Source organism: Rhincodon typus, chromosome 35 (genome assembly GCF_021869965.1).
Source record: "Rhincodon typus isolate 14 chromosome 35, sRhiTyp1.1, whole genome shotgun sequence".
NCBI lineage: Eukaryota > Metazoa > Chordata > Chondrichthyes > Orectolobiformes > Rhincodontidae > Rhincodon > Rhincodon typus.
This window is the reverse complement of record NC_063366.1, coordinates 18,786,096-18,809,019: the sequence shown is the minus strand read 5'-3', so window position 1 is coordinate 18,809,019 and position 22,924 is coordinate 18,786,096.

Here is a 22,924-nt window from a genome sequence, read left to right as displayed (position 1 = left end):
CAAATGAATCACTGCCTGATGTCTGCAGCCGAGCTGTATAAAAGGGACTATTATCCAGTTTGTACCCATCCGGTTTACCCCGCGTCCAGTGAGCTGCACCAACCGGAAATAGGATTCCTTCAAAGTTCAAGGCACAGTTCAGTGTGACCGACTGGCTCTCTGTTGCAGTTATAAAGGGAGGGAACTGGAAGATAGTGACATTCAACTTCGCACCTACTAATAGAAAAATAATAACGAGATAAATGCAAAATTCCATTCCTCTGTGCCGCCATCACACAATTCTCGCTGGTAACTCTAAATATCACGTTACACTATGTAGAAAATGAACAGAACAACAGATACTAGATAGTCAAACATGAGCAGAATATACTAAAAAAAATGCCTTTAGCAAACCAGTCATGCTTTGAAGCAGTTAAGTATTGGTTGCGTTGTACCGTCTCCCGGATTTCTCTTCTGAGCCAAAATCTAAATGTAATTGCAAATCGATTACCTGTGATACTGAACTATATGACATTCATATTTCTATTGTCCTTTATCACTCCCCGAAGACTACTTTCTAATTCCTTGTATTTTCTACCAATTTGAGAATGCATAGAGCTCTTGTTATATTTCGCCACTGGAGTCCCTCAATTTATAATCAACGGCCCATATTTGTAAAACATGTTACAAATATACAGCTGCCTCAAGAAAAGAGCACCGTTAATTTGCCCCTTAAATTAGAGTTTTAGCTAATATAACAATAAAGGCGGGGACCCGGATCCGTACGTGCATAAACGTTGAAGACTAGAGATGGGAAACCAGTTGCTCAGAGAGCTAGGAGATTTTTTTAAAAAATGGTTCAGGATCAGGGAGCAGTGAAATCGGAGGAAGTGCAATGAAGATTTGGGGACCGCGTGCGAAATGCGCATGTAAGTAAGGTCGGTGATCTGTAGGCAGATATTGCCGGATGTTATTATAATATAACGCCAATAATAGACCCTCGCTCAAACGGGAAGGCGACTGTAATCTTGATATCGTTCGTTAGAAAGTCGTCATAAAAGATAGAAGACGTAGAAAAAGGAAGGATAACACTAATGATGAAGTATAATACAACTTGAGTAGGAAGGAGTGTACTGAAGACAAAAACGAAACAAGTTTGTTAGCATTAAATTATTATATTTGACTTAGAGGTGTTCCTTTATACGGTAACAGCTGAGCCAAATACAGTACATATTTATGGATGTGTTCATCGCTTTTTATTCCCGGAAGTGGTCGCCAGCCTTTCATAACAGCTGTAGCTCGAACAACCTCACCCTCAACACACGTGGCTGACGAGGAGATTCCCCGTATTTACTGGTGTGTCACGAGCGTAACAGGTCAAACACCATCCTGTATTGCCAATATTATGAATGTACTATACGAGGCATTCAGACGCTGGAGTGAGACTGAAACTTGACGAAGGGACTCTACCACAGCAACCCAAAACCTCAGACGTAATTGTATTAGCGATAACCAGTTGGTGGGAGTGAATTTGCAAGTTAATTGCAGAAAAATGCAAGAGTCAATGACGAGTGAAAGTAGGAAATTCAGTTATCATAATATGCACTGGGATAAAAGTAGCTAAAAAAGGAAACAGGAGATAAATTGCAGACAAGTAACCAAGAAAATAACTTTCACGATTAGTGTATACTGGTCTGAGAATGACGTAAGCAGGATTTTACCTTTTTGTCATTAATCTCTCGCTCCTATACTCTAAACTCCGATCAATAAGCGCTGCGACAACATATGCTTTATTGACTGTGCTATGTACCTGTCCAACAATTGTAATATTTTATGCATATACGCATCCAGACTACTCTGCTGCAGACACTTTAGAATGGTATCCTTCATTTTGAACCGTTTCCATGATATTTGCACTAAAGTGTATTGCCTCACACTTTTCTGCAATAAATCACCTATCTACCCACTCCAACAAGTTGCCAATGTCCTTTAATACTTTTACACTGTACTCAGCACGGTTTACAAGCTCCCAGGTTATGTATTGTGATGAGGGGTGTAGGATGTACTTTAACATGCATACATAGACATGTACATATATACAGATTTAATTGTCTGGATTTTAAAATTGAATGGGTTACTTTGCCGAATTTTTTAAGTAACTACTCAGAGAGTGGTTCCAGCACAGTGACCTAATCCAGTAGGCCTCAGAGCAAAGGGACCTTCTGGAGTATTATCACAGAATCACATAAGTGTTACAGAACAGAAGAAACCCGTTCCGTCCATTGTGACTGCACCGGCATGTTAAATGACCATCATTGCCAACTCACAATCTCCTGTTTATATTTTCCCACACACTTGTCGATTTTGTTTTGTCCAAGTCATCATCCAATGCCTCAATTGTACCTGCCACCATCATCTTCCCATTTGCTAAGTGAAAAAAAAAAATTATCTCACAACACTCTCGATTCTTTTTCAGATCCACTTAAATCTATGTCCTCTTGCTCTTGGTCCTTTTATGAACTGGAGCACGTTCTCACTACCCATTCTATCCGGTCGGCTCGTGATTTTGAAAACCTCTATCAGATCTCTGTAAGTCTTCTCTCCAAGGGAATGGTCTTAGCTTGTTCAATCTAGCCTCATAATTGAAATTTTGCATCTCTGGAACCATTCTTGCAAACCACTTTTTCACCCTTTCTAAAGCATTCACATCCCTCTGATAATTCTGCGTAAGACTATATACTATCGTCCTGCTGAAATCTAACAATTATTTTATATAAGTTCAACATCACCTCCTTGTTCTTATACCCTGTTCCTTTATTAATACAACCAAATTTACTGTACGCTTTAATTACTGCCGTCGCTCCCTCTCTTTCGCTCTCTCTCTCTCTGCCTATCCTGTCCCTCTCAATGATCTGTGGACTTTTACACCCAGGTTCCCCTGCATTCACCACACCTCCCCCTCCCAACCTTAGAATTGTACCCTCTATTTTATATTGTATTTCAATGTTGTCCTACCAAACTGAATCACGTCTTTTTTCTCTCCATTGAAACTCATCTGCCTACTCCATCAACTTGTCCATATCCTTTTGAATTCCTGCACTGTCTTTCCCACAGTTTACAATTTCCTAAACTTTGTATTATCCGAGAACTTTGAAATTATACCGCATACCAAAGACGTTTTGGGTGCTGTGGTAGACTCCCTTCGTCAAGTTTCAGTATCATTAATATATATCAAGGAAAGCAAGTGATCCAATATCAGTCCTTACGGAACTTCAAACTACAAACCTTCCTCCTGGCCAAAAACTATCCATTGACAGCTACTGTCTGCTTCTATCATTAAACCAATTTTGTGTAATGTTGCCACCACACTTTTATTTCATCATCTAATGCTTTCCTTATAAGTGAGTTGTGTGGAACGGTATCAAAACTTCTGGGAGACCGTGCACGTCATATGAACAGCGTTACCCTTTATCAAGCCTTTATGTTACCTCTTCAAACGTTCCAGCAAGTTACATGAACATAATTTCCCCTATAGAATGTTTGCATTTTTCGGCGATGTTCTTACAGATTTGTTCTGCTGTTTGCTCCCCATTAGTTTGTGCTGTATAGACTATAAGTAATGTAGTAATATTATTTTTGTTCCCTTTTCTAGTAAAATCGACTTTGTCCTTGAACCATCTGCAATATCGTCTTTCTGCAGCGCTGCAATTCTCCCTTTAACCAATGCTGCCACTGTTCCTTTTATTTATTTATTTTCTTCTCTTTTCTGAACATGTTCTAACCAGAAAAATTTAACACCCAACTGCGCCCTTCTTTGGACCGTGTTTCTGCTATAGCCACAAGATTAGATTTCCCAAGCCACACCTGTAACTCACTAATCTTCACGGTATGGAATGTATTCACACACTTACACTATAAACCCGATATAGACTCGACTTCTTTCTTCTTTTACGAAGATGCACGTATTAATTTGATTATTCTTTAACCCAATGCTCTCGATCCTTCGCAATATTTTGTGCATCTTGATATTACTGTGTAACATACGCTCATGCTTCTCATATTGCTGCTGAGTTAGTTTAAAATAAAGCTTGCCGAACCCCACTAACCATCACCACAACAGCATTTGAAAAACACCCCTGAAGGGACTCAGACCCAGCTTCTCTTAAGGGTCGACATGGTGTCTCAGTGGTGAGCACTGTTGCTTCACAGGACCAGGGACCCGGCTTTGATTCCAGCCTCAGTGGCTGTGCAAAATTTGCAAATTCTCCCTGTGTCTGTGCAGATTTCCTCCAGGTGCTCCTGTTTCCTCCCAGGTGTGCAGATCAGGTGGACGGCCCTGTAGTGTCTGGAGATGTGCAAGCTGATTGGGTTAGCCATGGGAAGTGCACAGTTGTAGGATGGGGGCGCAGAACTGGGTGGAATGTTCTTCAGAGGCTGGGTGTGGACTCGATGGACAGAATGGCCTGCTTCCACACTGTGGGGATTCTATAATTCTCTGTTCAGATCCATTTTGGCCAGCTGGTACAGATGCCATTAGACTCAGAGTCAGTCTCAGTATCCTAGAATCTAAAGCCCACCCTCCTGCGCCATTAATCCAGACATGTATTCATCTGTTTTATCCTTTCTTATTTGTACTTATTTCATGTGAATAAAGGCATTTCAAACCAGCGCCAACAAAAAGTATGAAAAACCGGTACGTTGAGCACAGAGCATTAAGGTAGCTCATAGCAAAATGATTGAACCTTATTGTTTTAGCAATGCAGTTAACTCAACTGGACTCACGACATAAATGCAGTAGCTACAAGGGGAGGTCAGAGGCTAGGAATACTGCAGCGAGTAACTCACCTCCTAACGCCCACCATCTACAAGGCACAAGTCAGGAGTGTGATGGATTACTCTCCACTTGCCTGGATGAATGCAGCCCCAAAAACACTCAAAAAGCTTGGCACCATCCAAGATAAAGTTGCACACTTGATTGGCACCGCATTCTGAAGCATCCATTCTCTTAACTACCAATGCTCAGTAGCAGCAGCGTGTACTGACTACCAGATACACTGCAGAAATTCACTAAAGAATTGCATAATTATTAATTTGCCATTTAATTGAATAATTAGAATAGAATTAAACTTATGAAAGTGTTTCTGTTTGAAACCAGCGAATATACCAGATAAAATGCCCTAATGTCAAACATTCCATCAGAAACTACCTTATTGGCATTTTCTGTATCATAACGTTACTTTATAAAATGTAAAAGAGTTTTCTCTATAACTTTATTTTAAATTCGTTTTTGTGGAATGTGGGTGTCGCTGGCTGGCCAGAATTTATTGCTCATTACCAGTTACTCTTGAGAAGATGGTGATGAACTGTCTTCTTGAAAAGCTGCAGTCTACTTGCTGTGGGTTGATCAAGAATGCCATTAGGGAGGGAATTCCAGAATTTTGACCCAGCGACAGTGAAGGAATGGCAACATATTTCCAAGTCAGGACTACAAGTTCTTGGAGGGGTCCTTGAAGGTGGCAGTGTTACCATATACCTGCTGTCCTTGTCCTTCTAGAAAGAAGTGGTCGTGGGTTTGGAAGGTGCTGTCTGAGGATCTTTTGTGAATTTAGTGAATTCTGGAATTCCGTCCCTAATGACATTCTTGATCAACCCACAGCAAGTAGACTGCAGCTTTTCAAGAACACAGTTCATCACCATCTTCTCAAGAGCAACTAGAAATGAGCAATAAGTCCTGGCCAGCCAGCGACATCCACATTCCACAAAAATGAATTTAAAATAAAGTTATAGAGAAAACTCCTTTACATTTTATAAAGTAACGTTATGGTACAGAAAATGCCAATAAGGTAGTTTCTGATGGAACGTTTGACATTAGGGCATTTTATCTGGTATATTCCCTGGTTTCAAACAGAAACCTTTTCAAAAGTTTAATTGTATTCTAATTATTAAACTAAATTGCAAATTGAGAATTATGTAATCATATAAAATAACAGTGATCATAGTTGACCAGGGCATTACATACTAACAAATTGTCTAAATAAAACAGAACATCACAAGGTACCAAATGCTATAAGAAGAGCAGTGCATAATAATGAACAATATAATTTAACTCACCAATGTTTAGTGGAAAGAGAATGAGCTGCATCATCATAAATTGCCAAATTAAAATCATCATTGATGAGCGAAGTGCAGGAGGAATTAGTTGTAATACTGCTTAAGATAAAGACTATCAATACCGTGTTTGTTGACTATGCTAATGAATTACTCGTTGGTTTTGAACTGACAAAACCACATGCGCAGACAACAAAGAAAGAAATGAATTATTGCTTTCAGCACGGATTTTTTTTTTAAATTCTAAATTGCATTAAGATTGTTAGGGTGATGATATCCAGTACATTTGCAGTTAGATAATGGAGTGCATTGTGTGTGTCAATAATGTATTACTGTAGAAACTATGATGATACTATGGCTTTAAGAGGTGTATTTTGTCCTTGTTTTATGAAGATAAGTTGACACAGAGGCTACGAATAGTCTGCTCCAAATCCAATAAAGTAAACAGATTGCGAGGCCTTTTTTTTAAGTTGGAACAAAAGAAGCAGCCTGAATGGGTGAGGTCAAGCTTCCAAAGAAACAGGATTGTTTTCTACACTTAGTCTTCAGTCGCAGTTGCTGGGGTCTCGAAGCTGGAAGCTTTTATTCCTCTCTCTGTTACAGCTAAAAGCAGGGGTTCTCTTCCTGCTGCTAGATTTGCATGTGAGGCAATCTATTTTACTGAATTTGCTTTTGTTTATGGGATATTACTATATTGGATTGGTTAATAAGTAGTTTATTATTTTGTTAAGCATTTCGATAGAGTTAGTTAAGCCAATTCTTTTATTTTATTTCAACTTTGTCTGTATTTTAATTATAGCATATGAATAAAATGTGTTTTGTTTCAAGCCTGACAGTTTAGCCAATCGAATTGCATCCAGCACACAATGCCTTACACTTCACTTTAAAATAACTTTATGATCTCGACTATCTTCTTAATACATTTTGAGCGGGTTTGGTCTGGTCCATAACATATTGTACCTATTGTTATATACTTGCACATTAGGCACCACTTTCCAGGAATAGAATCTAACTCGGTCGCTTTTGACTTGACTAATGTAGACCTCGGGACAAGGAAAAGTAAAATAGATTAATCAATGATTAAAGTAACGTTTCCTCCTGTAGCACACGCTAGAACTGGGGGACATAGATTAAAAACAAAAGTTTTCTTATGGAAGACAAAGATGAGGGTAATATTTTCTCTTTGTCTCAGAATGTTCGTCATCTTTGGAATTCCCTTCCCAGGAAATAGTGGGCGTTGTATCTTTAAATTTATTCAAGGTTGAGTTAAAAAGATTTTGATGGGCAAGGCAGTCAAATGCTATCAGGGACAGGCGACACAGTGGAGCTGAGATCACAGTGAGATCAGTCAGGATCTCACTAAACGATGGAGGATTCTCTAAAGACCGAACGACATATTCCTGAACCTAACTTCAATGTTCCTACAAAACTGCAGCACTGAACTCGATACGGAGGAAAACATTCTCTCCTAGAAAGATAGCAATGCATAGTGTACATCTGTCTACGGCTGTGAATGAATGTAATCTTCGTGGCTTAGAATTCATGTTGGAATATTAGCAAGGAACTCATAATAGGCTTTATTAGTACCTATCTATGAAATTCCCGGTGAACCTGTAACGGAGAACGAAGAATCTGAGTTAATAAAGGCAGAAAATGTGGGAGGAAGTCAACAAATTTGATAGCATCCAGGCAAAGGGAAAGAAACTTAATATTTGGAGTCGGATTTGATTCTTCTTCAGAATTTTCACTTTCAACCGTACACATTAAATATTAACTCAGTTTTTCTCCCTCTACAAGTGCTGTCAGAACAGCATTTCCTGTTTGTATTTCAGATTTCCAGCACCTGCAGTATTTCACTTGATTTCACAGCCTTTTTGATTCAACATCTAGCCTGTTCTCAGCTTCGTTGGAGAATTCAAGAAAGCCACAACTGAAGCTGATGGGGTTCACAGCATATTGAAGTTACGAAGGGTCATTTCAGTGAGTTATCAGGGCATGGGAAGACGTGAGAACTTTGGATTTGTTGGACAAAAGGTCTCTGTAATCCGGCTTCTGCAATTCTGCCCGTTTTATGTCACAATAATGATGCAGTTTTGACGAATCACTGCTATCTATGTCTATCCATTAATGTACGTCAGACCTTGACATGAGACAAGGAGTACCCCAATTATGAACAGGTTTAAACCATAGGCCCAGTATCTGTGTAATTCAATAACTTGTCATGGGTTAAATTGCCTCCCACCAACTCTTCCCTCATTGCAGGAGCTTTTTTCCATTCCCTTTGATTTGCTACATTTTCCCTTTAATTTCAGACTTTATTTACTATTCTCAACAAAGTGTATTAGTTGTAATGGAATGAAAGTGCGAACCGAAAAATCACTGCAAATCAAACACCATGTGGTATGGGACCTAACAGTGAGATTTCTATACTAATCTCCCAACTCAAAACTTCCTAAAATATACTGGTTTTCAAAAATGATATACTATGTGTGAGTTAAGGGCAAACTTCACCATCATAGCACGGGAGAATTTATTGACTCTAAATATTAAAGGTATTTAAATCAACTTATGTCTCCAATCTGTTTTTTCTTTGCTGAACTAAAGCCGGAAGTGATGAAAATAGACCTTTCTATCCTGAGGGACAGCAATTGGTCTGCTACGTGATTCAGCACACCTTTATGCCAAAACTGCAAAATTAGCAATTTTGAGTAATACATTTTAAAAATATTTTCGTAATTTGTGTGTTTTTCACCTCTAACTGTTCCACTTAAAAACTAAAGAAAGCCTGGCGAAAATAACACTAATTTAACTTTAGTCAAAGAAGCAAAGATTTGCATTTTCTACAACCTGCAACTGCTTCTACATCAAGACATGACCGGCACTACAGATTTCTTTGAATTGCCAGGAATAATAAAATGTACTCATTCTTTCCCACTTGCTAATATGGAAGGGTTGAAGGGTTGAAGCTGGAATAGCCTATTCGGCCCATCAATCCTTCTCCACCATTCAATATGAATATAAGGTGATTCTGTATCTCAGGGCCATACCTGCAAGCTTTCTCAATAGCCTTTGACCCCACTAAACACTAGAAACGTAATCTATTTATTTCTTAAATATGTTCAGTGATTTAGTCTCCGGAGCCTTGTGTGGCAAAGAATTACATCAATCACTACCCTCCTCATCTCAGTTGTAAATGGTCTGTCCCATATCATGAAACCTTATCACCTTCATTTGGAAGACGCAGACAGGAGAAACTTTAGCCTAGCATCCAGTCGGTCTCGCTCTGCCAGAATTTTACGCAGTGCAATGCACTCCTCGTCTCATTCAAGTCCTGTGAGTGCAGGCCTCGTCGGTCCTGTCTCTGCTTATGCGACAATCCTGTCTCCCTCGAAATCATTCTGATGAAGCCTTGCTGCACTCCATAGGCAAATAATAAAACGTTGCTATTACAGGTTGAACAAACAAATGTTCGGTACAATTTATGTCATTGTGAAAGCACAACCGAATGCAGAAGATTCGATCAGTCACGCCATTTGTTGCATACATAATGAGTTATAATTCTCTTTAAATCGTGGTATATTCCAGGAATAAGACAGTTAGGTTACACCAGTTGTCACTCTATTTCTAGTCTTAGCTGTGATCGACATTTCGAAACTTAAGCTTTCTCTGAAGAGTTCGTGCGTATTTCTACTAATCCAGATAAGCATCTCTTAACGATCCAGAGACCACACACGCACGGAGAAACATGCACAAAAATAGGTACGCGCGAGAATATGTACTAACATATAACCGTACCCATTGCTTTATATTTTGAAAAGATAGCCAGTTGTATCACTCTCATACCTCTGCTAACTACCAATGACATTACATTGACTGGATATTCACAAACACCTCCACTCACTATACTATTGATATAGTTCCACCTGGACTGTCCGAATCCTTGGTAAATTATTACGTGTGTCAATGAATGGTGTATACTGTAAATTGAATTTGATAAAGCTTTCGTTTTTTTTCAGTGGAGTACGTGGATGTTTCAGCCAGTTGCAACTTCACTGTTTGGATATTTGAAGAACCATTTTTATGAAAGAGCAAAAGGAACTAGAAAGCAATTGTCAAAATGGAAGTCGTGCAACTTATTAAGACTTCCACGCATTCATATTGGAAGCCTAAGCCAAGTATCTGCAAGTTCCTTGGTATAAGAGAGCAGCATTCGTCAGAGAGAAGACAACATTACTCAAATAATCCACTGTTTTGGAATAAGTGCGCAAGACACATGCATAATTCAGAATTTTTTAATATTGTAATGTCAAATCATAATCGTCCTAAAGCTGACGTAATCATGCCAAGAAATTATTGCTCATGATAATTATGCAGTTGTCAATAAATATATTCAACTCAAGGAAAGGGTTAAATTTAATTGATTTCTCGAGATCAAACGGAAAGATATACGATAAAGGAATAAATCACGAAGGAGACTGTTTAACTTTACGTAAAAATCAGCAATATATTTCAACAAGAGGACATGGACCAGAAGTGTAGTATTTACAAGCAGTAACAATTGCCTGCTATGGCTTCACAGCAAAAGTCTTCGCTGTGATTTGCCCTCTAGTTGTGCAACCACCTCTCAAAACTCAACTACTTATAAACCTATCCCTGTCTCCAGATCCATCCGTGTTAACCACGTCATCTCTAAACTCAATAGCAACAGTACGTACCATTTTTAGAAAGGCATCGCAGAAATTCAGCAAGACTCCCTAAACAACATGTTCCACGACCCACTGCCAATGGAGAGATAAGAGTGAATGGAACACCATCGCCTGCAAGCTCCCCTCCAAGCCACTCACCATCCTAACTTGTAAATATATCGCTATTCCCTCAATGTTGCTTGGGTAAAATTTTTGAATTCCCTCCCTACCGGCATTGTGGGTACACCTACTCCAAATCGAAGCAAAGACAGATGCCAACACATCGCCCCCGACCCCCCAGTCAAATTTTAAATTGGAATAGACATCATAGAATCCCTATAGTGTGGATGCAGGCCATTCGGCTCATAGAGTCCTCACCAACCCTCCGAAGAGCATCCCAACAAGCTCATCCCCCTTACCTTATCCCTGTAACGCTGCATTTCCCATGGCTAACCCTCTTAGCCTGTACATCCCTGGACACTATGGGCAACTTAGCACGGCCAATCCATCTAGCCTGCACATCTTTGGGAGAAACTGGAACACCCGGAGGAAACCCACGTAGACACGAAGAGAACGTGCAAATTTTACACAGAAGGTCGGCCGAGAGTGGAATCGAACATGGGTCCCTGAAGCTCTGAGACAGTAGTACTAACCACTTCAGATGAAACCGAAGTACAAAACGTTTTATTTATGCCCATATTTTCGAAATTTTCAACTTGGAGGCAGGGCTAAAGTGAACTGATAAACAAGATTGATGATTAGGTTAATAAAAGAACAGACACAGACTTCAAGCAGATACTTCGGAATGCAGAGAAGAGAAAAAATTCCACCAGGAAGGAAACAATTCCCAGGAGTCAGCCAACCATCCGTGGCTACCTAAAATATGGTTTATATTACAAATAAATAAACGTAAACATAAAACAAATACTTGTGCAAATATAGACATGAGTACTCTGGACAGAAAATAAAAACAAATACATAATGATTTTAAAAAGTGTGCAAAATAAGATTGAGGGAAATCCAGCTAGAAGTGCAAAGGAAGATTGTAAGTGTTTCTGTCGATATTTAGAGTTGGTCATATAGAGAGTGAGTCTGGGGAATTACTAATGGAAAGTAAGGATATGACAGATGAAGTTAACAGTTATACTACTTTATTCTTCACTTCAGAGGATACAGCAATAGCTCGGAAATATCTGTGAACCAAGAAAGGGAAGAGAAGAAGAACTCAAGAAGATTAAAATCACCAGGAAAGAGATACAAACAAACTTGTTGGAGTTGCAGAATGACAAATTCCAGGATCCTCATGAGCTCCATCCAACGGTCTTAGCAGATGTGTTTAGTATATTGTTCATAGTTCGGTTTTGACTTTCTAAAATTCTTCAGATTCGGGAAATGTTCCATTACATTACAAATTATCAAATCATTCTCCTTTATTCTAAAACAGATGACGCAGAAAGCAAGAAACTAAAAGCCCGTTAGCTTAACATCTGTCATCGCTAAGATATTAGCAACGATTATTACAGGCATAACAAAAGAGCATTTGAAAAGATAATCAGACAGACACAAACTTGATTTGCGAATTGGAAATCATGTTTACCCAATTTCTTAGTTCTTTGAGGTAGTAACACGTGCTGTGGATAACGTGATTGTATTATACATAGATTTTCAGAAGGTTTTTGGTAAGGTACCACGTCGAAGGTTTTAGCAGAAGATAAAAGCCCATGATGCAGGATGCATCGTATTGGCATGGGAAGAAGATGAGCTAGCTAACAGAAAATAGGGAATAGGCATAAATTGGTGAGCTTCTAATTTGCAAAACCTACCGAGTGGTGTGCCAAGGGGATTATAGAGGGAGACTCTTTGGAGTCTCCTCGTAAAGCTGAAGTAATAAAAAAAATTCTTCCAAAGTTTGATAATGACACAGATCGGTAGGATCATAAGTTGTGAAGAAAGCATAATGAGGTTACAAATGTATATAGATTCATGAGTGTGGAAGGATCTGGTAAGTAAATCTGAATATGGAAAATTACGAAATTTTCCAATTTAGCGTGAAAAATAACAAAAGAAGTGTATTATCTAGATTGTGATAGATTGCAGAGGGATTTTCAAGTACATGAATTGAAAAACGTTCCTGTGCAGGTACAGCAAGTATTTAGGAGAGCGAACAAAAACATATTGTTTATTGTGAGAGGAATTGAATAAAATATGTCAAAGCTTTGTTTCATTCAGCTGGGTAACTGTATAGTTTCCTCATTTAAGGAAGAAAGTAAATGATTTCAGAGAAGGTTTAATCACTTAATAACTAGAGTTGATTGAATTCTTGAGGTCTTAAGTAGACTTGATATCGTGGATGTGGAAAAGATATTCTATTTGAGGCAAAATCTGGAACTGGGATCACTGTTAAAATGAATTTGCCCATTTCGGGCAGTGGTGAGGATATTTTTTGTTCTCATAGACGGTCATGAATAGTTAGAATTCTCTTCCTTGAAAGACAAAATCCTTGAATATTGTTAACAGCCAGGCACAACGATAGGCAGGAATTTGGGGAAGTCAGATCAGCCGTGATCTTATTGAGTGGCAGAGCAGTATTGAGGAGCTAAGTTGCCTACTCTGGGTGTAAACAGTGCGACACAACTAATTCACTAGAATATTTGTGCCATGCTAATTCTGGAATACAAATCTATACAGCTCTAGAAAATTCTTTGCAGTTTCACACTGCATCAGATGTTACTTAAAAGTCACTAACAATTTGAAGAAAAAAACATATTCAAGCGCATAGCACCCACTCCATTCCAGATTTCTGTGAATGAAATATTTTGTTCCCTTATCTTTACGTTTTGCCAAATCAGCAGTATCTCCGTTTAGATTTGAACACTCTGCCAGTCGATTTGTAGCCTGTCTCACGACTTAACACAACCAAGTTGGAAATAGCTGCTCACTCGTTTTCCATTCCCTCTTATTTTCTTCGAATCAACGCCAGTTATCAGTTTAGCATCAATGCCCGAAGCCTGCACGTTCCATAGTCTAACTATGTGTGTTTCCAAATGATGGAAACCCCTTTCAAGACTTTAGGCGACTACATTCAATACAAAGATGACGAAGCTTTATTGTTGCTGGCATAATTCAGGAACTGGTCGAACTCTGCTAGCGCGTTGGGAGATGGTCAAACAAAATTTAAAAAAAAACAGATTAAAAACAGAAAGAACTGCGGATGCTGTAAATCAGGAACAAAATCAAAGTTTCTGGAAAAGCTTAGCAGGTCTGGTAGCATCTGTGAGGGAAAAAAACAGAGTTAATGTTTCGGATCCGGTGACCCTTCCTCAGAACTGAAAACTCAAAACTCAGATTCTCCAGAGGCAGTGAAGGGCTGTGACTATTTTCTCGGGTCCTAGGTTGAATCCATGGACAATATTCAGTGAATAAGGAATTAAAGAATTATGTTTGTCGACTTTTTAACGACGATATTCATGCCACGTTTATCCTGTGCGTTCTTATATTAAAACAGTATGGAGTACCGCAGGATAAAATTACCCTTAATGGAGTAATAAAGCCCAATTTTCTGTTCCCCACTCCAAGCCAGTACACGGTTTAGAATTCTCTAACTATTTTTGGAATTAAAAAGAAAGACTTGCATTTTCTGGTACTGTGTACAATCTCAGGATGCTCCATTTCACATTTACAGCCACTTTTTGAAGGGAGTGTCTGTTGAAAAGGTGCTTTCTGCCAACCGTGCACAATGACCATCCGTCAACAGTATTGTAATAATGACCAGATAATTTATTGTCCAGTGAAGCTGCTAGAGGGATAAATACTGGCGATGCCACTGTAAAGAAATAAAATAAAATCAAAACGCTGCGGAGATCTGAATTAAAATAGAAAGTGCTTGGCAGCAGGTCTGGTAGCATCTGCGGAGAGAGAAATAAAATTAATCTTTTAGGTCTCACATGACTCTCCGAAAGAAGAACTGCTAAGTTTCTCCGACACTATTTCTTTCATATGATTATCATATTCTTACTATAGAACAACCTATTGTCCGGCGTATTGAAATAGGACATCTCAGCTCAGATGACCCGCAGCTGTTCATCGCATCATCTAAAAGAAAGTTATCTCTCGTTACACTTTACCAGTGAAACTAACACTCAAATATCAGCCTAAAGTGGCTGTGTTCGAGCAGTTGGGAGTGTGACTAACAACATTCAGACACAGAGACGAGATTTATACACATCGAGTTGTAGCTAGCATTGAAAGCTTTCACTTTGTCAAGGGGATTCGAATGCACAATCTCTGGTTAATGAGACAATCTTGCCCATAGTACGTTTGGCAATCATTGTCGACTCTAACATCCCTTTCCTGGTTTTTCAATAGTTGAATAAATGCAGCATTCAGGCCTGAGCTGACAAGTAACACTTAGCATTGGGCCCAGCCATGTGTTGGACAGCGAACTTTTGTGTCAAGAAGGAATTTCTCATCTGGCTTTGACAGTCAATGGCATGACGATCACGGCGCAAACCCACTGTCAACATCTTGAAGATTAACATTTTCTAGATACTTAAATAAAACAACCATGTGGAGGGTGACCAGTAGTGTGCCACAAGGATCGGTGCTGGGTCTACTGTTTATCATTATTTATATAAATGACTTGGATGTGGACAGAGGAGGTATGATTAGTGAGTTTGCAGATGACACCAAAATGGGAGGTGTAGTGGACAGCAAGGAAAGTTACCTCAGAGTACACCGGGATCTGGATCAGATGGGCCAATAGGCCTAGGAGTGGCTGATGGAGTTTAATTTAGATAAATTTGAGGTGCTGCATTTGGAAAGGCAAATCAGGGCAGGACTGGTAATGGTAATGTCCTGGTGAGTTTTGCTGAACAAAGAGTTCTTGGAGCGCAGGTTCATAGTTCCTTGAAAGTGGAGTGCCCAGTAGACAGGACAGTGAAGAAGACATTTGATATGCCTGCCTTTATTGGTCAGTGTACTGAGTATAGGAGTTTGGAGGTCATGTTGTTGTTGTGCAGGACATTGGCTAGACCACTTTTGGAATACTGCGTGCTATTCTGGTCTCCCTGCTATAGGAAGGATGTTGTGAAACTTGAAAGGATTCAGAAAGGATTTTGAATGAACTTCAGAATGAACAACTCGGACTGAAGGGTCTGTTTCTGCGCTATACATCTCTGTGACTCAATGACTCTACGGAAATACTGTAGTTTCACCAACAGGTCATGCACTCCAAAGATCAGTTAGGGATTAGTAATAACTGGTATCAATGTTACACTCCATGACTGGATAAGGAATAAAAGAGGTAATTAACTCAAATATTGACTCCTCAGAAATCAGTCCACCATTTACATGTCACAGTTCAGTTGTCTAATGGTATACTATCCAATTCCCTGGACAAGTGCAGCTCCAACCATATTTAAGAAGCTCGGCACCACCAGGAAAAAACAACCCACTTGGTTGACATCCAAGGCACCATCTTCAATATTCAGTCTTTCCATCGCTGATGGATAGTGGCAGCAGCGCCCATTTGGAAGTTTCACTGCAGTTCCTCACCAAGGCTCCTTTGACGGTACATTGCAAATCTGTGATCATTATCTTGAAAGACAAAAACGGTAGATCCATGTGAACACCACCACAACCACCATACAAGTTCCTCTCTAAGATGTATCACACTGGTTTAGAATTATGTCATTGTTACTTCACTATCACTGTGACAAAATCCTGGAGACCTCTCCCCAGCATTACTGTAAGCAAAACAATATCATAACTGACTACAGTAGTTCAAGGAAGGGCTCACCACCACCTTCTCAATGACAGTTAGGGATGAGCAGCAAATGCTATATTGAAATTGCAGGCATCGCCCACATTCAATTAAAGCATAAATGACAGAAAAATAACACTCCTCTGGATTCATTCTCTGTTGCAATCTCGGGTCGTCAAACAAGTGTGCGACTTTTTAGATAATTAATACTTGATTCTGGTTATCTCCACTGCTTTCTTTATTCTTATATATTGATTTCTTAGTTAGAAAGTTAAAAGAGAGCAAAGTTATCTTACTTACTGTTTTTGGTTCGATTGGCTGCAATGCAAGACTGAAAAAAGGGAAGATATATTTCAGTTCACCCTGCATAAAAAGCAAACTCATCTACAAGAAGTTGGCATCACGGTGATTGTGCCTAATGAATTCATCAATGAATTATTTCATGGAAACAATCTGGGCCTCTTTCCTCTGTTTGTCTTGTCACTGGACTAAAACCAACTTTCAGCAGCACGTGACACCTGTGGACATCGAACCAAAGGTTACATTGTTAATACTAGAAGGACGAATCAAGAACTCAGCCTAACTAAAATAAACTCAAACTAAATTTAAATGTTAAGAAACTGTATTGATCACTTGCCTAACATTAATCACAAATAAATCCAAAATTCAAGCAACCAAAAGTCTCATTGATGTTGCCATCTACAATACACAGAGCTAAGTGCACTTGATCTGTTCATAACTTTTTTAAAATTCATTTGTCGGATGTTGGCATCGCTGGCTGGCCAGTATTTATTGCCCATCCCTAGCTGCCATTGAAAAGGTGACGTTGTGCTGCTTTCTTGAACTGCAGCAGTCCACCTGGTGTAAGTTGACCCACAATACCATAAGGGAAGGAATTCCAGGATTTTGACTCAGCGACAGTGAAGGGACAGCGATATATTTCCAAATCAAGATGGTGATGGGATTTTGATGGTGGTGCTGCTCCCATATATCTGCTGCCCTTGTCCCTCTAGATGGAAGTAGTCATGAGTTTGGAAAGTGCTATCTTTGATGAATTCTGCAGTGCATCTTCCTCATTGATGTAAATGATCCAGATCTTGGTGTGCAGAAGACAATATCAAATGACACGACACGTGCAAGAAATGGAAACTGTGAAAAGGACAGTATAGAACTCCAAAAGAACATAACCAGGTGGTGGAGAGGGCCAATTGGTATTATTGGGTATTGGTGCAGCAAAATGTGAAATGGAGTACTTACATAGGAAGAATGTTGAAAGACATTATAAAATAAAGGGTGGAATTCGAAAAGGGTTGCAGGAGCATTGTTAATTGGGTGTATAGTAACGCAGATCATTGAAGATGTCAGGAGAGGTGGAAAGAATAGTCAGTAAAGCTAAAATATCCTCGACTTTATTAACAAAGCAATAAAATACAAGAGCCAGATGTGGCATTGAACTTATATAAAATATTAGCTGGACCTCAGCAGGAGTTTTGTGTACAGTTCTGTGTGCCTCATTATAGGAACTATGTGAACGCATTGGAGAGAGAGCAGAAGCAATTTACATCACTGGTTCCTTCACGCTTCAGTTACGTAGGTAGATTGGTACTGCTGTTCTTGGCGAGAAGAAACTAACAGAAGATCTGACAGAGGCTTTCAAATTTGGGCGCAGCCTGGATAGAGTAGATGGTGAGGAATTGTTCTTGCTTGTAAAAGGATCAAGGACAGGACGACACCGATAAAGCAATTTGCAAAAGCACAAGTGTAAGAAGAGAAAAAGAAGTGAGTAGTTACAGTGAGATAACAAGGTGTAGAGCTGGATGAACACAGCAGGCCAAGCAGCATCAGAGGAGCAGGAAGGCTGACGTTTCGGGCCTAGACCCTTCTTCAGAAAAAGTAGTTATAGTATCGACTTTGCAAACTGAAAGCATAATGGAGCCAGGTTCATTTGAGGTATTCAAGAAGGCATGAGCTGATCATTTGGATAAAAGTAAAATATAAGGGTGTGGAGAAGAAGGCCAAAGATTGGTAGTAGGTAATGATGTTCATTTGAAGAGCCAGTTCAAGTACGATGGGCCGAACAGCCTTCCTCTGCGCCGTAAGGCTTCCGCGATTTGGCTAAAAATGCTGAAATAAAACAGTACCAACATTTTATCAATGTATTCATCTCGTCTGGTCATTCAAATCCCCTGGCAATTATGTAACAACGGCAATTATATCGCGCATAACTAGAAGGCGATCCCGTTGAGAAACATGATTTACACGTGCGGTGAGTTCATCGCTGATATCTCAGCGCGAATATTTCAGTATATTTTACAATTAGGTAAAAGGAGTAATGGTTTCCAAACAACACGAGTGGTGTCTGATTGCTCATGTTATCATTGGTAAATTGATTGAAGTGCGCTTGAATTTGCTCGGGATACAAAAGAAGTGCTCAAAGTGGCGAATAATTCAGAAAATAAAACACCAACCTGCTCCGTTGCATCCTTCGATTGCAGCGATATTTTCCATAAAATCGAATGCTGCTTCTCTCACGGCCTCTCCGCTAGTCTAGAGCTGAGTAACAAGTTGAACTGGAACCCTAGCTTTTTCAGAATCGTAACCGGATTACATGAAATCTCCAGTTGCCAATGGCCCCTCACTTTCAGTCTGGTTATTCTGCCGATGTCCTGTCATTTTATCGTGAGCTTTACCTGCCAGCCGGTGTCTGAGACACAGGCTCGGAGGTTTTAGTGCTCTATCTAATGTTGTTCTCTGATCATGTCTGCAAGTACTCCAGAAAATCTACATTTGCCGTGCTCACCCGCGTTTCCTTCAGCCGTTGTCCACTTGGCTGAGCCTATGAATAAATCCATTCCTCCATGATTTACGGCTCATTTCAGATCAAGTGTCTCAGTCACCGACCCGTCACTGGCTTGTGAATTCACCAATCTGGAAAACAGTGAGATTCACATCTGGTTTCACTTCAGAAGCAAGCTGAGTTGTATTTAGACCCGACAGAATTGCATTCCAAGCCTGTCGACAGGAAAAACTGATATAACAACAACGCTGGACTCGATGAAGTATAACGTGCGAAAATTTGTGGCGGCTGTGTAAGAATAGTGGCTTTGCAATTGTGTTTACCTATCTGTCTCATTTTCTTGAACGCTGAAAAGGTCACACGAGTGTTTGTTTTAATAGCGAAAGTCTGAGCAAGCTGTGGCACGGCAATTGCCTCCAAGTTGACAAAGACAAGCGTGCGCACAATTAGTGCAGTTAATAAACAGCCGGCAAACTATTCAAATATTCGATTTGCATGCAGCCTCAAATAGCTACGTAGCGTGTGCACTGACAGTAGGTGCACTACTGTGCACAGAGTGCACTAACGTTGCGTAGGCTCCAGCCCGAGAGAGCCCTACTTAAATCATTAACGTTTCCAGTTGCCTATGAAAATAACATTAATTCAGATCATGTTAGCGGGCCCACAGTCATGAAATAATTAACTTACTGGACGAGTAATCCAAAATCCTGTATTGTCGTTACTGACAACGTCAAATTCACATCACTACCAAAGTAAATTATGCATGTGAGGAAATTGTAAACAAAAGGGTAATATTGGCGAAAGTGACTATGAAACTGTTGTAAAAATACAACTGGTTTCCTAGTGCCCTAAGGAGAGGAAATAGACAATTCCATCTGTACTGAAACCTAGCAAATTATTGCGTCCATCAACCGTCTCTGTTACAGAAATTCAAGCAGAAAGTCGGACACCACTTCTCAAGATAACCCGCGTCGGGCCACTAAATTTGACGCCTGCAAGACAAAACTTTATGTTTCTAGATTTGGAGAACTGAACACGGAGTGCGATTGTATCTAAAATGGTAAAGTTAAGTTAACACTTTTCGGTATCTTCCGCCCATTAAATGGGTTCAGCGAATGCATACGATGTGCACACTTTGCAGCCGTCGCGAGCAGTATCATAAATAATAACTTTGATTGGAAAATAGCTAATATGCTCAGCAGTGGCAGCTTGAACAGACTTGGTTTCATGTAAGCACAGACACGCACGAAACAATCTAACCACAATGACGCACCGCGCGTACAATGCTTGCAGGTGTGAACCAAAGAACGTGTCAAATGGAGAACGACACGGCAGTAGCATTTCAATTCAACAGTGAAGTCGCGTGCAGACTTGATTGGACCACCACTATCATACAATAGATTATGAGCTTAAAGAGGAAGTAGATAGATATGGTGATCTATGATAGCTATGACAAACTGCACAAAACAGGATTTGAGGCCTGCGGCAGATCAGCTATGCCCTTGTTAAATGGTGGGTCAGGCTTGAGGGATTTAATAGCCTGTTCCTGGTCCTACTTCTGACGTTCTTATGTTAGCTTTCATGCGCCCTTTTGGTTACCTTTTTTTCACAAACTTATGGATCATTCATATTTTGTGAACACATTGCATTTGAATCAATGGATAGATATTTGCTGACCAGCTCTCCATGCTTTCCATTGAGCAACCCACAGCAAAGAAAATGCAATGTGATTTGAGAACAGGCACCATAAAACTCTAAAAGGACGATATGAGTTAACGTAAATGCTCCATTACTGCAGATCTAATTGTGTATTCTCAGAAGGAATTAATTACATCTACATTCGCATTCTCACATTCAATTCAGGATGCACGTTGATGCTGAAAGAACAAACATATCACACTGATTGGTCACGGCACAAAATCCCACAACAGCCAGATCATTTTTGACCATTAAACTTCTGTCTCCCTTGAAAGCAAACCATAACGCCATATCCATAACCATAAGAATCTTTACTTGCTCTACAATCTTTGCTTACTTCTGGCTGGGACGGCGCTAGTCTTTGATTGTATTTGAAATTCCATGGACCGACATTGCTGATTCCTAATCCTAGTGGAAAGAATGGGAATTCGTAGAGGAACAATGGGTACAAAAGGAATAAAGTGCGCACCAACAGAGGTGTGGCTGGTGAACCACCTAAAGAAGGGCAGGGCAAAAGAAACCACTTTGTTCCAAGGGTTTAAAGCATCAGTGTCACGTGCAGCACCGCCCTCTTGCGCCCTTTAATTCACCAGTGCTGGCAAATTCCGACAGATCTTTTCAGTTGCATGTTGACAATAAAGGTACTTAAAAACATACAAGGGGCGATGGCCGAGTGGTAGCATCACTAGACTATTAATCCAGAAACTCAACTAATATTCTCGGGATGTGGGTTCGAATCTCGCCACGGCAGATAGTCGAATTTGAATTCAACTTTAAAAATCTGGATTTAAGAATCTACTGATGACCTTGAAACGAATTGCGATTGTTGCGGGGGGACCCATCTGATTCACTAATATCCTTCAGGGAAGGAAATCTGCCATCCTCACTTCGTCTGGGCTACATGTGACTCCAGCCAAACGGCAATACAGTTCACTCTGCATTGCCCTCTGAAATGACCTAGTCAGCCATTCAGTTGTACTACTCGTTACAAAGTCTCAAAGAAGTGAAACCGGGCAGATCACCTGGCATCGACCTAGGCAGTGGAAAACACAACGGCAGAAACAGCCCTGTCGACTCTACAAAGTCCTCCTTACTAACATCTAGGGGCTAGTGCCAAAATTGGGAGAGCTGTCTCACAGACTAGTCCAGCAACAGCCTGATAGAGCCATACTCACGGTATTATACCCTATAGACGATATCCCAGACACCACAATCACATCACTGGAGACACCCTGTCCCACCCGCTGGACAAACTCAGCATTGGTCTCGATATACAGTCGAGAAAGAGTTACCCTGGAAGTCTTCAACATTGACTCCAGACCCCATGAAGTCTTGTGGCTTTGGTTTAAACATGGTCAAGGAAACCACCTGCTGATTAACACGTACTGTCCTCCCTCAGCTGATGAATCGGCACTCCTCTATGTTGAACAAACTTGGAGGAATCACTGAGGATGGAAAGGGCACAAAATGTACTCTGGGTGGGGTATTTCAGTGTTCACCACCAACAGTGACTCAGTAGCAGCACTACTGATCGAGCTGGTCGGGTTCTAAAGGACTTGCTGTTAGACTGTGTCTGTGACAGGTGGTGAGGGAACCAACAAGATAGAAAACATACTTGACCTCATCCATACCAATCTACCAGCTGCAAGTGCATCTGTCCATCACAGCATCAATAAGAGCAACCAGCGCACAGACCTGCGGAGACAAAGTTCCACCTTCACATTGATAATAACCTCAATCGTGTTGTGTGGCACTATCACTGTGCTAAGTGGGACAGACTTCGAACAGGTCTATCAACTCAAGATTGGGCCTCGATGAGGCACAGTGGGCCATCAACAGCAACAGAGCTGTACTCCAGCACAATCTGTAACCTCATAGTCCGGCATATTCTCAACT